Consider the following 6,872-nt stretch of genomic DNA (forward strand, 5'->3'; position numbering starts at 1 on the left):
AGACTTGGGATCATGTGAGATCAAGGATTTTTCGTGAGAACCGTAAGACCAATTCTTAACCATTGGATTAGATCTACAATCTGAACATTCATAATCACAAAATTGCCGCCGTGTAACTTTAGACCATTAGATCATTAGCTTATAAAGTTGATCAATGAACATAAATTGGTCTTACGTGTTTCACGAAAAACCTTTGGTCTCACGTGAACCCAACCCTATATATATATATATACACACACACACACACACGAAAAACCCTTGGTCTCACATGATCTCAAGTCTATATATATATATATATATATATATATATACATACACACACACACATATATATATATATAGAGAGAGAGAGAGAGAGAGAGAGAGAGACGGGATCCGTTGAAAACCGCCTAATTCTTAAAAACCGTGTAAACCGATTTCGACTAATAGGAAAATTCTTTTTTCTTTAAATTAAATTTAATCATTAAGGATCGAATTGTAATTTACATTTTTTTTTTATTAAATATGAAAGGTATTAAATTATGTTAATTAAGAAAACGTAATAAAGGAAATGTTAGAAATGATAATAAGTTAAATGCTTATTTAATTTAGTATTTTAAAATTTAATTATGTTTATTTGTTTTATAGGTTTATACGTAGTAAGAATATGAAGATCAAAAGCTTATATTGTTTGATCCACAAAATCAGTAACATATCCTAAACAGAGATTCATGAACCGGTAAAATTATCATATTAGTGAAACAGATTCATGTACTAATAAACACATTCGTCTTTTGAAATAGTTGTTGAAGAAATTGTTTCAAAGGGTTTTTTTTTGTTATCTTGTTCACTTAGTGGTTATTTTTTATATATGGTTTTGTAGAAGCAGTAATGTACTGTCGTATGTTTAGATAGCAAAAAAATTATGATTAAATCGTTGCATAATTTACTAGGATGCGTAATATGTTGTATTACAAAAAAGGACACTAATTTAATGAAAAAATGGAAAATAATATAATAAAACGTATGCAGATTGTTTTGTGATAACGTTTATGGAGGAATTTGTTTAATGAAACTTTTGGGGATGAACTGGTTGCGTAATATAATATTTTTGGATAATCTTGTATTCTTATCAACAATTATTGACGAAATTGTTTCATTTTTTTTTTAAATTTTTTTTGGATGATTTTGTTCACTTAATGGTTAACATAGCCTGTAATGGTAGATGCATTGACGCTATGAAACATGGTCGGATTGTAAAAACTTTGTCGATGAAATGAGTGCATAACGACACAGAAACCATTTCATAATTGTTAAGAACATGTTGTTTAATTAACAAACAATGAAACCATTTCATAACTAGATTGAAACGGATTCATCTATTGGAACTTGAAAATGACAAATGTCTCATCTATCATTACGTTGATTTGTGTATTGATGAAACTGTGAAACCATTTCGTTCATGAACTGTAGTAGTAAAATTATTATTATTATTATTCAAAAGGTTTCATTATATTAAATTGATTATAGTGTGTTTTATTTTTATTGTTAATCTATTTTAATGATGAATGTTTTTGTTTATAATATTTGAACATAAAATTAATATATTATTTACAAATGATTTTGTTTCATTAATATTACGATATACATGATATGGTTGCTATTAATATTACCACTACAAAGTTACCATTTTTCCCTTTTCGGGATTATAAAATAATTTTTTTAATTTCCTAATATAACCTAAAATAATCTTGACCATTGATCAAGAAAATTGATGGATGAGATTGGTTTACATTGTTTACACAAATGAGGACGGTTTTCATTTGATCGTTCCTATCAGTTAAGCGAATCTGATATGTATTTTATAAAGAATTAATAATCAGAGGTAATTTATAAACTTAGACAAATGTACAAGTCCGATTAAATTTTTGATATAAAGATGCTCCTACTCGAGAATTAAATGTTACATATACAAAGGACGGCATGTGCTTCGATGATCAGAAAAACTTCTAAATGAAGACGAATAATGTAGATCCAATATGCAGCACTGCGTAGTACATGCAGAGCCTTTGTATACCTCTGTATGAGACAAACAAAGGGAATCAGAGGCTCTGGGTAGTACATGCAGAGATAAAACTCTTACTCAAGACAAGTACAGAGCCTCTATGAAGCTCTGTATAAAGGATGGAGGAAGGGTCAGAATGACCCCGTAGCACCTGCAGAACCTCTGTTAAGCTCTGTATGAAGAACGGAATCAGGCTTCAAGGACACAAGCGTAAAGAAAGTTTCCAGAGATTAAGACGAAAACTATTCAGAGTTACAAGTCTGAAGGCCATCTTCGGAGTAAGAGACAGAGCCTTGACGCATTACGTGAAGAGACAAAGCTCTTTCTCAAGACTTAAATACAGAACCTCTRTGCAGCTCTGCATGAAACACGGAGTCTGGTTCAGATTGACCGCATAGCACGTGCAGAACCTCTGTTAAGCTCTGTATGAAGGACAAAATCAGGCTTGACAAACACAAGGGCTAAGAAATCCTCCAGAGTTCACGACAGACAATATCTAGCGTTGCAAGACTTCTAAATCAAGACGACCAATCTGGCTACAAGTATGAAGTTCTTTTCAAGAGTTAATTGCTAAAATTAGCCAATGCTACAAGTTTGTATAAATTTTCCGTGAACAGAGGCTCTGCATTGTAGATGCAGAGCAGTTGTGTAGCTCTGCATGAAGCACAGAATCAGGCATAGAGGTGTTGCGGGGTTTCTGTAGTACCTCTCTAAAGCTCTGTATGAATTACAGAAGTTTGGTCAGAGACTTTGTGTAGTACATGCAGTCCCTCTCTAAAGCTCTGTATGAAGCACGGAGTCCGGGTGAGAGAATTTGCGTAGCACATACAGTTCCTCTATGGTCGGATAATTATAATGCAGAACATAAATGAAAAATGAGCCTTTTAAGAATTAATAATAATATGAGTTAATAAGATGAAGTTGTAAAACAATATTTATAACACAATATAAACTAAACAAATATAAGATAAATATGTAAAACATTAATAAAATAAGAACCATGTATCATATATTACTAAACACTTTTTTGTATACAACATTCGTTGTTTTACTTAGGGGTGACAATAGGTCAGGTTGGGTTGGGTTCGGGTTCAACCCATTTATTAAACAGGTTGAAAATCTCAACCCAACCAACCCATTCAATTAAATGGGTTGAGATTTTTCAACCCAACTCAACCTGTTGGGTTAATGGGTTGACAGCGGGTTGACCTGTTTACGATTTTCTTAACCCAATCTGTTAAATAAATGGGTTGAACCTGGGTTGACCCATTTAATTTTAAAATTTTAAATAAAAAAAGAACTAGAGTATCTAACTTTTTTGAATAAAACATAACACAACCACAAATACAACCAAATTGTTCAAAGTTTGAATAAAACACAACAACAACAAATATATTGTTCAAAATAAGTTGAATTTTTTTAAATTCTACGTAACTCGATTTCCACTTTCATCAACCCAATTTCACTCTCGTACCTAAAATCCTAAGACCATTAGTCCATCAACAAGTGTAATCCATGCGTACAAAACAACAACTTATATGTAGCTTGTATAATTATCTCAATGAAGACGAATGATAACAATTCTCTCTGAGGTATAGGTAAAATGATAGAAACAGATAGCCACACCACATAAATAACAAATTCAAAATTGAAAGAAATCACTAAAGTTCGATAGAGTCATAAAGTAACAAATAATCAAAGAAAAGCATGAAATTCATACGATCTATACGAAGTTTAACAACAAATACTAAACAAACATGATTATAAAGAACTTACAATGCTATCGCTTAACAATGCCTCAAGCCCTCAACCTCAAATCGGAAACTGAAAGTCTGAAACTAACCCAAATCTTTGATTGGAGAAGGTAGAACTCAAAAGAATGGGAAAAGATTGATAATCGAAGCGTATGAAGATTGAAGAATTGAAGGCAAAGTGTCGAGACTCATGATACTGATTAGTAATGAAGCGTATGAAGAATTGATTATTGAAGGATTGAAATCGAAGAGTCATCATGAAACTTGGGCCAATTTATTTAAAAAGAAACAAAATAAAAAATAAAATAGATATAATATTTTAAGTGGGTTGAAAACAGGTTGAACATTTCAACCCAACCCAACCCATTTATTTAAATGAGTTAGACGGGTTGACCCATTTATTTAAATGGGTTGAAAATCTCAACCCAACCTGCTAATTCTGGGTTGGGTTCGGGCTGGATTAATGGGTTGTGTCATTTTTTGCCACCCCTAGTTTTACTGTCAATAATACCATCATCATCCATAATTAGTACTTTCAAACCTTGTTTGCTTTTGACTATGGATAAAGCAACATATAACTGACCATGCGTGAAGACCGGTTGTCTTAGAAATAAACCAACTTTTGATAATGATTGTCCTTGGCTCTTATTAAATGAGAAAAACTCTGGACATTAACTCTGAAAGAAAACTCTAAACATTAACTCTGGAACACAAGAATTCAGAATTCTATTGTTAGGCTGAAAAATAACTCTGGACTTAACTCTGAATAAGAGGAACTCAGAGTTGTCTTCTAAGTCTAGAAAGTATCTACGGGCATAACTCTGAGTCACAAGAATTTTGACTTCTTATAACTCAGAAACGTAACTCTGAAGAGGAGTTTGGAGTTGTATTCTAAGTCTGGGAATAAACTATATAACTAAGTTTGGAACAAAACAATTCAGAGTTATGTTGTAAGTCTGAGAAATAACCAATATCTGATGACTTCATGTTGATGATTTGTATCACTAATGTCATTTAAGTGTAATGGGATTAAATTGTTGACCAATGTAATCATGATAAATATTGAACAGGTAAGACAGGTGCGGAGTGCACACTTGTTTGAGTTTATTTTGATTTAGGAACGAAGCCCCTAACAAAAGGGGTCCGGGGGCAGCGCCCCCGGTGGTGGGGTCCAAGTGGCAGAGCCCCTGACTGGGGTCGATTATTTATTAGTATTTATAGATTATAGATATAGATGTGGATGTTATAAATTAATTAACTTTATATTATTATGAATTAATAAGGTATTAATAATCTGTTAATAATTATATAAATTAATTAAATTCACATTATTATTAATTAATTAATTAATTAAGTACACGTGTCTCCAAAGTTACTTATTTATTAGGTATATAGATGTTATAAATTAATTAACTTTATATTATTATTAATTAATAAGGTATTAATATTCTTTTAATAACTATATAAATTAATTAAATTCACATTATTATTAATTAATTAAGTACTAAGAGTACATGTTCTTCTAAATTTTTTTCTCGGGTAATATTGTATTGTGAAAAATGCTTCAAAAATCCGAATTTGAAATTTTAAACCTGGTTTTGATGACTACTCCAGAGTTAAATTCAGACGTGAATTTTTCCAGAGTTATGTTGTAAGTCTGGGGGTCGTAAGTGAAAATTATGTCTAGATACATGTTTAGGCGGAAAAAATCAATAACCGTCGCACAGAAACATGACACGTGTCCCAAAAGTTACTTATTTATTAGTATTTATATATATATATATATATATATATATATATATATATATATATATATATATATATTCATTGATGGAAAACAAATTTTGCTAGTATACATGCATCAATAAATATACATATTTTCAAATTTTATATGGTTTTTACATGACAAAAGAAAGGTTGGTTCAAATTTATTTTCATGGGTTCGATATACTTTTATTTTCAACGAATGGCCCGACACTCAATGAACCTATTTTGTACTCTTTTTGTCGTACTTCCTCACTCCGTAAGACCTTTCGTTTTATATGCCTTTTGTCCATTTATGCACCGGTTCAGAAAGAGCGAAGAAAAAGGGGATCGATTCTCTATATATAAACAAATAAATTGTTTTATTAGCAATTTCATGTGACGGTAGATTCAGATTTAGGGTTGTTTACCAAATACTTACCCGGTAGGTGCTTATCGGTAAAATTTAGCACTATTATTTACTTACATGGTAAGATTTTAGTCCATCAGAACGACATCACATGCAACAATTTACCAGATAAATGCTTACTGTGGTACGAATCGTCGTTCTCACTTACCGGATAAGACTCTTGGTCTTTGTCTCACTCTTACAGGTTAAGATTCTTGGTCCTTATCATATTCATCCGGTAAGGTAATGTGACTTATTAAACGCTTACCCAGATAAACATTTGATAAACGCCCCTTAATGCAATTCAGTACAAACATCAAATAATAATATTTAATATTTAGTTTCAACCTTTCAATTTAAATATCGGATTTAGATAATATTTGGATTACAGATTTACTTAAAAGTAAATTACAAATTTGGTCCTTATGGTTTGTCAAAAATAACACTTTTTGTCCTTATAGTTTTAAAATTATAAGGTGACCGTCATCGTTTGCAAAAACGTCCAGATTTGGTCCCTCCTTCTAAAGGACGTTAATAAATTATGTCAAACGAGGAGAATTTTCGTTATTTTATCCATTTTTTTTTTGTCTTTTAACCAATCAAAAACCACATGGAGCAGAATCATAAAGCCAATTTTGATCGTGTAAAAGAAAAAATTCGATAAAATGACGAATATGCCCCTCATTTAACGATTTTTTAACAGCCGTTGGAAGGAAGAACAAAATCCAGACGTTTTTACAAACCATGATGACCATCTTATACTTTAAAGATTACAGGAACGGAAAGTGTTATTTTCGACAAACCACAACGACCTAAATGTGTAGTTTCCTCTTCATTTAATTGTATAAACCATCCAGTTAATGCCTATATATTTATTTTTATGAGTACATGCGTGAATGCTCACATACGTATGATGTGTGAC

The sequence above is a fragment of the Cynara cardunculus genome (genome assembly GCF_001531365.2).
Source record: "Cynara cardunculus var. scolymus isolate 2C chromosome LG 16, CcrdV1, whole genome shotgun sequence".
In the NCBI taxonomy this organism is placed as follows: Eukaryota; Viridiplantae; Streptophyta; class Magnoliopsida; order Asterales; family Asteraceae; genus Cynara; species Cynara cardunculus.